Below are 12,581 nucleotides of genomic sequence, written 5' to 3'. Positions count from 1 at the left end.
CAATTACATCTATTCTAAAGCAATCATCGCAGTCCATAGGAAGTTTACAATATTTTAACACATCAAAAACAAATTCTTCTTGACCTACTCTCAATGTCAGTTTCCCATCATGTACATCAATTAGAGCTCTTGCAGTTGCAAGAAAAGGTCTTCCAAGGATCAATGATCCTTCTCTTCCTTCATCAATGTCAAGGATGACAAAATCAACTGGAAAAATGAATTTTCCTACCTTGACTAGTACGTCCTCTACAATCCCCTTGGGGTATTTGATCGATCGGTCAGCTAATTGTAGAGACATCCTCGTTGGCTTGAGCTCTCCCATACCTAGCATTTTAAAGACTTCATAAGACATTAGATTTATGCTAGCTCCTAGGTCAGCTAAAGCCTTTTCAAAATTTAAATTGCCAATATTACAAGGAATAGAAGAACTCCCTGGATCTTTAAGTTTAGGTGGCAATTTATTTTGAATGATTGCACTGCATTCCTCAGTCAGTTTTACTGTGCCCTGATCATCAATCTTTCTTTTCTTGCTCAAGATTTCTTTTAAGAACTTTGCATAGCTGGGCATTTGAGCAAGAGCTTCAGCAAAAGGGATGTTTATTTGAAGCTTTTTGAAGACGTCAAGAAATTTCATGAAGCTTTGGTCATCCTGCATCTTTTTCAACCTTTATGGAAATGGAACGGGTGGAACATAAGGTTTCACTTCATCCTTCTCCACCAGATCAATGATAGATGCTTTTCTCTCTTCTTCTTTTTCCTTCTCCTTTCTGGGCCTGTCCTCCAATTCTTTACCACTCCTCAAGGTTATGGCTTGTACCTGTTCTTTAGGATTTTTTTTCAGTGTTACTAGGTAGCGTACCTTGAGGTCTAGCTGCCATCATGTTTACAAACTGTCCCATTTGGATCTCTAAATTTCTATTGGCAGCTTGTTGGATTTTGTTGTGTTCTCTTGTTTCATTCATGAAATCCATGTGCGATTTCGAAAGGGCAGTAAGGAGATCATCATGAGACTTTTTCTCAAGAGGCAAGAAACCTGGTGGTGCATTTAAAGTGCTGTTAGAATTACCATATGAAAGATTCGGATGATTTCTCAACCTGTTATCGTAAGGATTCGAATATGGATAATTCCTCCTCTGTTGGTTCATCACGTAGTTTACTTGCTACAAAGTTTGTGGATTTGCAGAATCTAATATGCATTCTCCAACTCCATGTGGTTCGTTGCATCTGTCACAGGTTTGCATGATGGAGTTCACAGATTTAGTGGTTAGTAAGTCTAACTTTCTTACCATGTTGTCAACCTTTGCATTTAGTGCAGTGATGGCATCAATTTCATAGATCCCAGCAGTTTTTCTTCTTTCAGAACTGCTTTGATAATGGCTATTGCTTGCCATTTCTTCTATTAAATCGTATGCCTCATCGATCTCTTTTCTTTCGAAAGATCCTCCTGCAGCTGCATCAAGTGTAATCTTAATATTAGGTGACAATGAATTATAAAAAGTTTGGACTTGTAACCATGGGCAAACTATGGTGAGGACATTTTCTCAGCAAATCTTTAAATCTTTCCCAAGCTTCATATAAGCTTTCTTGATCATGATGAACGAAAGTCATGATCTCATTTCTCAATTTGGTTGTTTTAGAAGATGGAAAGAATTTAGCGAAAAATTTCTAGGCTAATTCTTCCCAAGTTGTAAAACTTCCAGCTGGGTAAGATTGTAACCATGATCGTGCTTTGTCCCTTAGAGTAAAAGGAAAGAGTCTTAATCTAATGGCATCGTCAGAAACACCATTTTGTTTAAAAGTATCACAAATTTCTAGGAAATTGGTGATGTGAGCATTGGGATCTTCATTAGGAAGTCCTCCATATTGAATAGAAGTGGAAAGCAACTGAATAATTGCTGGTTTGATTTCAAAGTTATTAGCTTCCACTCTTAGTCTAGTGATGCTGGAGGTAGCTCCATTAAGAGAGGGCGTGGTGCGGACATTTTGTTGTTGTCCGATCTGAGGATTTGCAGCAAGAGGTATGTTCGGAAGTTGAGGATTAATGCCGTCCATGTTTGATTGTTGCTCGGATCTGTTTTCTTGTGCTCTCCTTGCTGCGTTATTTCTTCTACAAGTTTTCTCAATTTCTGGATCAAAGATCAGAGGTTCTGTTCTTCCTGATCGTCTTCGCATAAAACCTGAGATGTTTTAAAAAATTAAGGACAAATGAATAAATAAATGTCTAAATTAATAACAAGATAATTCGTATTGATATTGGTATTGCCAATTCCCCAGCAACGGCGCCAAAAACTTGAGAGCTTATTTCGCAAGTGTACGAATCGCTACAAGTAATATATGATGAGTAAGATATCGCTCCCACGAGGATTGTAATCCAAATACCAAAATTATGTTATCTTGTTATTATTTAAACGATAATTGAGAGAATTGTTTTTATAAATGTAAAATAAACAAGAGTCAAGTAAACAGAAATTGAATAAAAGAAATCAAGGAATTGAAACTACTAGGGATTTTGATTTCACTTAATTCTTTCCAATTTATTTCATTAGTTCATTAATCAATTTAATTATTCAAGTAGGGGAAACAACTCTGAATTCACTAACAAGCTCTTCCGATGTATTGCTAGCTATTTTAATTCCATTTTAATTACCTATCTTCCAATAGCGTAACTAAATATGAATTAAATCATTAAGCTATGTAGTTGTTTATGAATTTACAATTTAAGATTGATAAATCGTAAACCCCCCCCCCCCCATGAGTCAAACCATATAGCTTCCGCATCAAGTTATTATTCTTATGTGTTTAACTAACTCTTTTCATATCAAAGATCCTTCTTCCGATAGCGATCATTGAAATAAATCAATCTAGGGGAAAATTCTGCCTAGAAGCATTAAGTTCATTAATAAATCATAACTTGAATAAAGAAAAATAAATCTAATTGCATAAATTGGAAAAGAAATTAAGCTACATCAAACCCCCTAGTATGAGAATTTAGTTACACATAGTACTTAAATAAAACTCAACAATACTTGATAAATATTCCATAATCAATAAAGATAATGAAAGAAATAAACAAGATTAAGAGTTTAGTAATAAGAACTAGTGATAGGTTGCTTGGATGGCTTCCTTGAAACACTTGACAACTCTTGAATGCCTAACTTCTAAAAGAGAAACTATATACAAGCTATGAGAGAGAGAATAGATGTAGAGTGGAATGTAATGTGTGGGATGGGATCCTTTGAGATGAACTCTCCTCTTCTTTATATAAACTTCTTTGATATAGGATTCCATATGGTTTAATGATCAAAGTCTTCTTTTGTTAGGTTGTAAAGCTCTCTTTTAGGTCTCCATTTTCTTTAATCATGACTCACCCATGTGCATAGAGTTGATCTTGGTTTGCATGTGAGGAAAGTTGTCCAAGATTTGCTCCATAATTTGGTGGAAGTTGGTTGGCAACTTTTGACTAAATTTTAGTTTTCTTGATTGGCACGGGGGTGCTGCCTGGCACGGTCTGGGGCGTGCCAAGCTTTGGAGGTCTGGGGCTCTCAACACAGGCCGTGCGGTTCCGCACGGTCTGGGGGAGTTCCAGGGCACGGGCATGCGTACTGGCACGGCTGCGGGGGTGCACTCCTCTGGAAGTCTGGAAGTTGTGTAGCATGGGCGTGCTTCAGTTGCACGAGCCAAGTTTCTATCTCCAGTGTGCGCATGGGCGTGCTCTTTGGCACGGCTTGGGGCATGCATCTCTCTGGAAGTCCGAGGCATTTGAGGCACGGGCGTGCGCCTTAGCATGGGCTGGGGCGTGCGCCTTCTGGCTCTTTACTTTGATTTGCCTTGTGTTTGGCACGGCCGTGCACCGTAGCACGGGCGGGGGCGTGCTAATCATGTTTTGCCTTATTTTTGTCCTTTTCTTACAAAATCCTACACTTTTCCTCAAAAATCAAGTGAGTTGTGTTTCAAGGAAGCTTTTAAATAAAAACATAACAATATTATATAAAAACTAATTTAGATAAATAAAAATTGCTAGAAATCTTAGTAAAAATTACAATAAAAACATTATAAAAATTAACACTATCAAGGTTCCAGAAGGAAAATACAACGAAAATTAGCGATTGATATTTATAAATTGGTGACCGATTAGTCGGTCACGAATTTGCAACAGCTTAGTCATTCGATCGCAAAATTATTTGCGACCAATTCATGTCTGTCGCAAATCGGTCGCTATATCCATTTAGCAACCGATTTCCTATATTTAGCGAACGATTTGTCGATCACAATTTAGCGATTTTTTGTAGTGATAACCTATCTTTGATCCAAAAAAGACAATCTCTAAGCTGGATCGCTGTATGCAAAACTGTCCTTCCGAACCTTCGATGATGATACCAAAATAGGCTGCATGCAGCTGTTGAAATATCGCTCCATCAAGAAAAATTTGCCATTCATGCTGAAAATTTGGTCCCAGGTAGGGACGTTATATGTCTCAGACCTGAAGCGAGGAAGAGGAACTCCGTTGTTGCCTTATTGGACCTGATGGTAAGAGACCACCTGAACAGCTTGTGATTCACGAAACAGAGTAACTGTAGACTCGCTAATCTGACCAGCTTCATGAACCTGTCCTTGCCAAACCGAGGAGTTAAGAGCATGCCAAATCGTGGATGCCGTAGTTGAAAAGTGCTTTATAGGCTAACCTCCATCCATTTCCAGTACCTGTAGAAAAAGATTAGTAAATGAAAACGCATGAGGGGTCGAAACCCCCTTCAGCCTCCATATTTGTCGGGCCTTATAGCATTCAACCAAACTATGATCAATAGTTTCATCATCCCCACTCAACAGCATCCTTTAGAAACATTAATACCTCTCTTAAACAATTTAATCTTTGGAGGTAAGATACCCCTATGTGCCCTCCATAGAAACACCTGAACCTTTGGTGGGACATTTAACTTCCAAATCTTAGCCCATAAAACCCCCTGTAATCTATGCCCACCATGCACAAGCATTTTTAGAGCCACATAATAAGCTGATCTAACACTATAATCACCTTTCTTTTCATAATGCCAAATTAACCTATCTTCAACATTAGATACACTCAACGGAATATTAAGGATAGCTCGCACATCATTCACACTAAACAACTACACAAGCTTCTCAAAATCCCACTCTCTTTTATCCTCCCTCATAATCTCATAAACCCTCATACGATGTATAAAGTGAAATCCATCCTCAACTCTAAAATCTCTGTCCCTTGGGATCCAAAGGTCAGACTGAACCAAACTCGATTCCCCATTACCAACCCGCCAATGCACTCCTTTATTTAGAACCTCCCTAGACAATAGAACACTCCTCCAAGCAAAGCGAGGACTGCTTCTAAGAGAAGCAGACAAAAAATTCCCTCTTGGAAAATATTTTGCTTTGTAAATCTCATAAATAAGAGTGTTGGGCTTGGACAAAGTCGCCACCCCTGTTTGCCTAGCATATCTAAATTAAAGCAGTGCAAGTCCCGAAATCCCACACCTCCATCCCCTTTTACTTTGGCACATACGATCCCAAGAAAGCCAAGGCATACCTTTTCACCCTCCCCTCTTATTATGCCACTAAAAAGAATTCATTAACTTTTGAAGCTCATCACATAAAGATAAAGGGAGAAGGAAAACACTCATACAAAAAGTGGGCAATGCTTGTGTAACTGAAACGACCCGGAAATTCAATTTCGTAGAATTTCCATTTAAAACCTAAATTTTTATTCCAACCAATGAAATTTAGCGAGAAATAATTTATTATTGCTAAACAAACCTGTAAACCAGTTTGAATTTTTTGAAAACCAAGTGCAAAACCCGTAACCTAAGCAAAAATCCGGTCAAATAACCGAATTGGACCAAACCGGTTCGAAACAAATCGGAATAGTCTAGAAACCACTTTTTCTTTTTTTTTCCTTTCTCTTCTTCTTCTTTTCTTCCTCACCAGCGCCAACAGCCCCCCTTCCCTATCCTTCTTCATTTTTCGATCACCGAAGCTCGAGCTTGCCGATCATAGCTGCTTCTAGTTGTCGTCATTCCTCCAGTCACCCTCTCCATTTTTTTTGTTCGGTTTATAGCGTGGTAGAAAGGGAAAAGCTTTTCCCGATCAGACAGTTTGCTCTCTTCGTTTCTCTAGCACTCTCCGTTCTCGAGCAGCTTGGGTGACAAGGTCAGCTCGAATCGGCTCCTTGCAACTGGGCGAGCATTTTCCCTCAATCGATTGATGGGTTTATCGAAAATTGAGGAAACTGCCATGGACGACGGCTTAAAGCTCCTGTCGAACCTGTTTCGACTAGTTAGGGGACTGATCTCGCGCAACTAAAGCTAAAAACGGACTCCTGAGTGAAAACCGAGCTAGATGGTGTGACGAGCGCTTGATTTCGAGTAGCCACAATTTTCTGGCCACCGTAGATGGTGGTGGTCCGGCAACCGACCGGCGAGTCTCCGGCGGGACCACAGGAGGTAGAATCATCTCGTCCTCATGCGAATCGTGGCATCGTAGTCCGATTTTTGATTAGTACGCTCTAAGACCCAGTTTCAAATTTTTTCGGTATAAATTTCAATTTAAAATTTTTAGTTGTTTAATTTGATTTCGAATGAATAGATAAATATATTAAATTTTGAAATTAAGCATACGAGTCATTTAGAATATTTTAGCTTTTATGCTAGGTTAGTTGAATATTTAAGTAGATTTAATTAAATAAAAAAGAAATTAGATTATTTGATGTAGTTTTATATTTAAATAGAATATTTTAGACTTTTATAAATAAATTAACTTTGACTAGTTTACGGTATTTATGGTAGCCGATTGCGATTAATTATTTGGTTTGGGATTTAGAATTATGAAGTGCATGTATGTGTGTGTAACATTGATAAATGTTGTCTAAAGCGGATGGGTTGATTGATTGATTGTTCGACGGATGGGCTGTGTCAATTAAATAAATGTTTAGATGAATGAATAATGGTTATGGCGGACATGATTAGTTGTTGTGAACTGCCCGATAGATGGGCTGTGAGAACTTGATTAATAAATGTTATATATCAAGTAGAAAGTCCCATTTTTAGGGGAGGTTCTGCCGAAATTTTGGCAGAATCTTGAATGATCATACTTAATAAATAGGTTGTTAGGTTTATTTAGAATGATTTCTTAATCTTATTAGGAGTCCTTTATTTAATTCTTCTCTCCTTTCAATTCTACTTCATAGAGATTATTCAAGATCATCTTCTACTTTGCAAAAGAGAACTACAATTAGAGTATTCCCTTTCTTATTACTGTGAGTTATAATAAATGCTATATAATGTTACAATTTCTTACTTATTTATTTAGTTTATAGCGTAAATATTCATTATTTTATACTTGATTTATATGTGTATATTTGAACATTTGCATAACAATGTTTGTTTGTTTAATGTGCTTGCATCTAAATGGGATGAAGTGGGTCACCATGGGTTTGTGAGGACGGTTTTAGGAATGATGAAAATATGGAATTCGAATGTCGGCCATGTATGGGGAGATCGGTACCCCCGTGTGCACCTGATGATATGAATTATATGGAAAACCACAGGATGGTCTCCTGAAGGTATGGAAAAGAAAAGAGAGCATAAAAAAAAGAAAATTAATAAAATGAAATGAGAGGCGGTCAAGTGAGGATTAGACCGGTCGGCTAGGATTAGATCGGCTCCCTGGTGCACACGTCATGAGAGGATGGGTCATGTGTGAGGACGACTCATCGGGGGTTCTGGTGATGCCACTGACCAATCTCCACGTGTTTGATTACTTAAAGGTGTGATTATTTGTAGGTGTTGATGATGTGCCATTTGTTTGATTGGATTAGTGCTCATTTTAGTTCTTTAGGAAGCATTTTGTATGAATGCTTGTGTTATGCATTAATTATTATTCATTGTTAAGCTCACATTTCTTTTGTTCAAATTCTTCCAGGAAGTAGATTCTTTTGCCCGGTCAGGGCTCTGTCTCCTTCCCCGCAAAGCTAGAAAATTAACTTTTAGAATTAGCAATTATTTAATTATGTAGGTATATGTACTAAAACTTATTTATACTTATCTGTTAGTGAACTCCGCAGTTTTAGGATTGTAACCGATAAACTTATGAGGATGTTTAGTTATTCATTTATATGAATGCATGAACTAGTTAGCCTATATTATGAATCTTTCATATTATAATTGGGCCTGAGCTATAAAATGTTTAAGATGCTAGATTTGGGCCCAAGTATAATATAATTATGAGATTTATTATGCATGTCAATATGGTCTGAATGTTTGGAATTCATATTGATATGGTTGAATTTTAGTGGTTCAGGCTTACTACGGGCCTCGGGGGCCCTATGCTTACCTGGGCCCTAGTGCCGATCCGGCCTATGGTTTCGAGTCGTGACAGCAACAGACTTGAGAAGGATACTTGAGAAGGATCTCCTTACCTGCTCTTGAGAGAAGTTTATTATTCCAAGCATGAATCTTACTCCAAAGTCTATCTTTAATATAATTAAAAATATGCTTCTTCTTCCTACCAATAAGAGAAGGTAAACCTAGGTATTTCCCACCTTCCAATGAGTTATGAACACCTAAAGCATTGGAAATTAACAATCTAGTACTAGCAGGAACATTGGGACTACACATAACCCTAAATTTATTATAGTTAACCGCTTGCCCCGACGCTTTCTCATATACCTCCAAAACACTTTTTAGCCTAACCCCCTCCTGAATAGAAGTGTATGCATAAAATTTGTTCTTGAAAACTAAGAAACAAAAATACAAAATACAAATCGTATTTATAAAGTAAGTGGATACAATCTAGTGTGGAATCTCCTATTACAAAGAAGATTATGCTCTGATTCTTCTCTTTGTTGTCGCGGACACGATTCAAGGCTCGAATGACTTGATCTTGAATGCAATTTAATAGTCTAAGGGACTTAATGTTGGATTGATGTTGAACGAACTTTGGACGATTCAAGAGTCAAAGAGACTTGATCTTGAATTAGAGTTGAAAGAACTTTGATTCTTTAGACTTGTGAGACAGGTTTTGTAGCTTTTGAATTTAACAGAGCTCTAAGGCTTCTTTTCTGTCTTTCTCTTTATATGTCCGTATGTGTAGAGAGGCCTCCTATTTATAGAGATTTGAGAGAGTCCCCTTGCCAAGTATATAATTTGATTGGTCCACTTGGTAAGCTCTCATTTGCTGCTTTTGCATTACTTAGCTTATATAGGCGCCTGACTTATTCACCAAGATTTAATTTAATTGGTCCACTTGGCCAATTTTTATTAGACTTTACTATATTATTTATTTATGCAGTAAATAATATTTATCTAATAATTTATTTAATAACCATTTGAATATTTTGATTGGTTATTAAAACAAATTATTTAATTTAACTAACCAATAATTTAATAATTAAATTAACTGAAATAAAATTTATGTGTGTACAGATGTCCCCTCGAGACTTGTTCATGAACTTGTTTGAACGGATCTCAAAAATTTGAAGAAGACAATTTTTTTTTCAATTTAACCCATGCCCCCCTTTTTTTGTGGCATGAATTTCGATTTATTTTTTGAATGGCCTAATTTAATGAGCAAATTTTTTTTAACTTGAATTTTCAAGTTAAAAAATTTTAGCAACTCCAATTTAATAGGCTAATAATTTTTTAGCCTAAATAGTAAAACTCTAATTTTTTATAATTAGAATAGAAATTCCTATTAAATTCTTGTCCTTCAAGAATTTAAATCCTTATCAGATTCAGAGTTGAAAATTTAAATCCTTGTCAAATTCGGAGTTGAAAATTTAAATCTATGTTGAATTTGGAGTTGACAAATCTTCTATAAAAAGAGCCCTAGTCTCAAACCCTTTGTTTTCTTCGCATCAAACTTTGAACTTATTATACCCGCAACAGTTCTTCACTTGGTGCCCAGGTATGTTTCTTTTTTTTTTCTTTTAATATTTTCAGTGCAAATTTTTTTTCTTTGCCAAGGATTGGCTTCTTGTTTCTTTTGCTTTGTTGGATGTGAAACATGCACAGTTACTTTAAGTCAATCATACCTGACAAGATTCTTCTTTGTTTTGTTTATTGGGGCCTTACTGCCTTCAACCCTGAACTTGTATTGAATTGAATAACCAAGGACTAAGAAAAGTCCACTTTGCTTGCTAGACTTGCATGACATAATCATACTATATTTGAACAATTATATTTAATTGTTGCTCAATAAATCACATGTCAATTGCTTATTAGCTTTATAACTGTACACTAATTGATGAGTCCAAATCATGTATACATAGCCTTTGAGAGAGGACAAGTCAGTAGCTTCAATCTTTTTTTTTTTTTTTTTTTTAACTTTGAATTTTGAAGCTAATTTGAAATAACTTGAATCTTCAAGCATGTTTACTGGCGTCGTTCGCATCAGCACTGGTTTGTTTAGCTTAAAAGAACCTTCTTGACTTTGTTTATCTCATTGGAATTCATTTTTCACTACTCCTTGCTGGTGGTCTGACTTCTACAGTACAACGCGGAGACTTCTATATTCTATATCTTTATGATCTCGCACTTTCTTACTTTCTCATCTGGCCGACCTTACTTCTAATAGAACCGAAACCCGTCGCTGTCTCGGCTGTGCTACCAATGGTTCTAAGGAAGTCAGAATAGGAGAGCGCTCATCTTGGGATGGGCTTCCTACTTAGATGCTTTCAGTAGTTATCTTGCGTAACATAGATAATCAATTAATAGGAGTTAATATCATTCCAACTGCATTACAAAAGTGATTAATATTTTTGACATTAAAAGATTTTTTTGACTGGTAATTTTCCAAAAAAAGGCTTTTTTGGAATAAGCCAATTCACTTGGGACCCTACAGATCCACTCTTTTTCCTATTCAAAGATCAGCCTGAAACCCATATTGTGACTAGCATTTGCTCAATTCCGTTTTCAATTATTTTTCAATTAAAATAAGTCTAAATTCTAAATAGAAAAGGAATTTGTCATATTGGACCAAATTCATATCGAAAAACGTAGTATTTCTTTTTTCCTAAAAATGTGAAAAAAAAAACATTTTTTTGTAAAATCTCATCTATTAATAGGCTCTCTTTTTCCTTAGAAAAAAAATCGTCCTTTTCCTTTTTTTTTTTTTTCTTTTCTTTTACCTAGCTTGATGAGACCATCAACACTTGGCACATGAATCACCTGCTTACACATATTTGACAATCACTCTCATGCAAAGACCTATTTCATATGTACTATGACTTGATGATGCAATTTCCATTATTCCATCTTTTGCTTTTTTTTTTCTTTTAGCATGAATTTAATTTGGCTTGAACATGGTTGATCACATGAATTCGACATGGTTTGATCTTTTTTAAATTCATATGAATCATTTTCACCATGAACCTGTTGCAATTGATTTTTTTTTTTTTTTGACTTTTTTTTTAGCAAGTCCTCTTTTGATTTTTCTTTTTAGCTACTCAATTGCCTTTGAGACTTCATCAAGATGGTCCACATTGTTGATCTTTTAGCTTTGCGCAAAATTCCATGCATGAAAATTTTGAGCAACGATGAAGATGATTCAAATCTTGGAATGATTTTCACTTTTCAAAGATCTGCTGATGAATATTTTGGAGCCAAAGCACCAAGCAAAGTAGACCCTCCCCATCTTATGAATTGGACTATCGAACGTACATGTGAATTTTAACTTTCACATGAAGTAGTTAAGTGCATCCTATGCCGTTTGTTGCAATCTTCACTTCACTTGCTTCAAACTCCATCAAGTAATCTTCCGCTTTTGAGAAGTTGCATCCATAACAATGAAGTTTCTTGGCATCCTTCTTTAAAATTTATTGGTGAATTTTCATTTGTCGAACGCTATTAGGAGTGGCTTGAAGTGTGTTGGCAAGTAATAAGCAACTACTTTTGAAAACCAAGGTGCATCATGCTTTGTTCGCATCACTCTTCACTTATGATCACTTCCCCAACGTCATTCATCATTTTTGTGAACATTGGAGTGCTTCAACAAATACTCTTTTCCTCTCAGCTGGAGAAGAGTCGATCCCTCTTTGGGATTTGAAGTTCCTAGGAGGATTTCCAATCCATGGCTCATTTTATAATGAGATGATCCCTTCAGCTGCAGATCTTTCTGGAGTCGACGGAGGTGGAACTTCCTTCTTACCACAAAGCTGCAAATTCTTATTATATGCATACTATAAAAAGCCAAATGGGATGACAACAGCTTCGAGTTGAATGTTCGTAAATGGGTTAACTTTTGATTCTATGGTCCTGTTAGATATCTTGAGCCTCCTGAAAAAGACTACACCAAAAGAACTACTCTTCCCAAGAAGAATTTTAATCCTTCAGCTGTTATTGGCAATAAATTACCGCGAGATGTAAACTGGCAAAAGCCTTTTCAAATTCTAAACATAAAAGATGATCTATGGGAAGAAGTTTAGTAGCTGCTTTGATTTCTTGTTGGTTATGCAAGTTTGTACTTCCATATGATCCAGTGAATCTTATTCGTCCAAGCACCTTCAAAGTTACAAGTACGATCGCATCTGGCGAGATCTTTTCTTTGGCTATTCCTGT

General features: G+C 36.4%; 1 non-coding gene across 1 annotated transcript; it reads left to right on the top strand.

Annotated features, from left to right (window-relative positions):
* The first annotated feature begins 1,519 nt into the window (after window positions 1-1,519).
* On the top strand, window positions 1,520-1,626 carry LOC119370228 (small nucleolar RNA R71). Its single transcript, XR_005177785.2, has one exon. It is a non-coding gene; the product is annotated as a small nucleolar RNA R71 (small nucleolar RNA).
* Window positions 1,627-12,581: the final 10,955 nt, after the last annotated feature.

Source organism: Jatropha curcas, chromosome 11 (assembly GCF_041381405.1).
Source record: "Jatropha curcas cultivar XTBG-Jc1 chromosome 11, XTBG_Jcur_1.0, whole genome shotgun sequence".
Taxonomy (NCBI): Eukaryota; Viridiplantae; Streptophyta; class Magnoliopsida; order Malpighiales; family Euphorbiaceae; genus Jatropha; species Jatropha curcas.
This window is presented reverse-complemented; position numbering and strand designations above follow the sequence as displayed.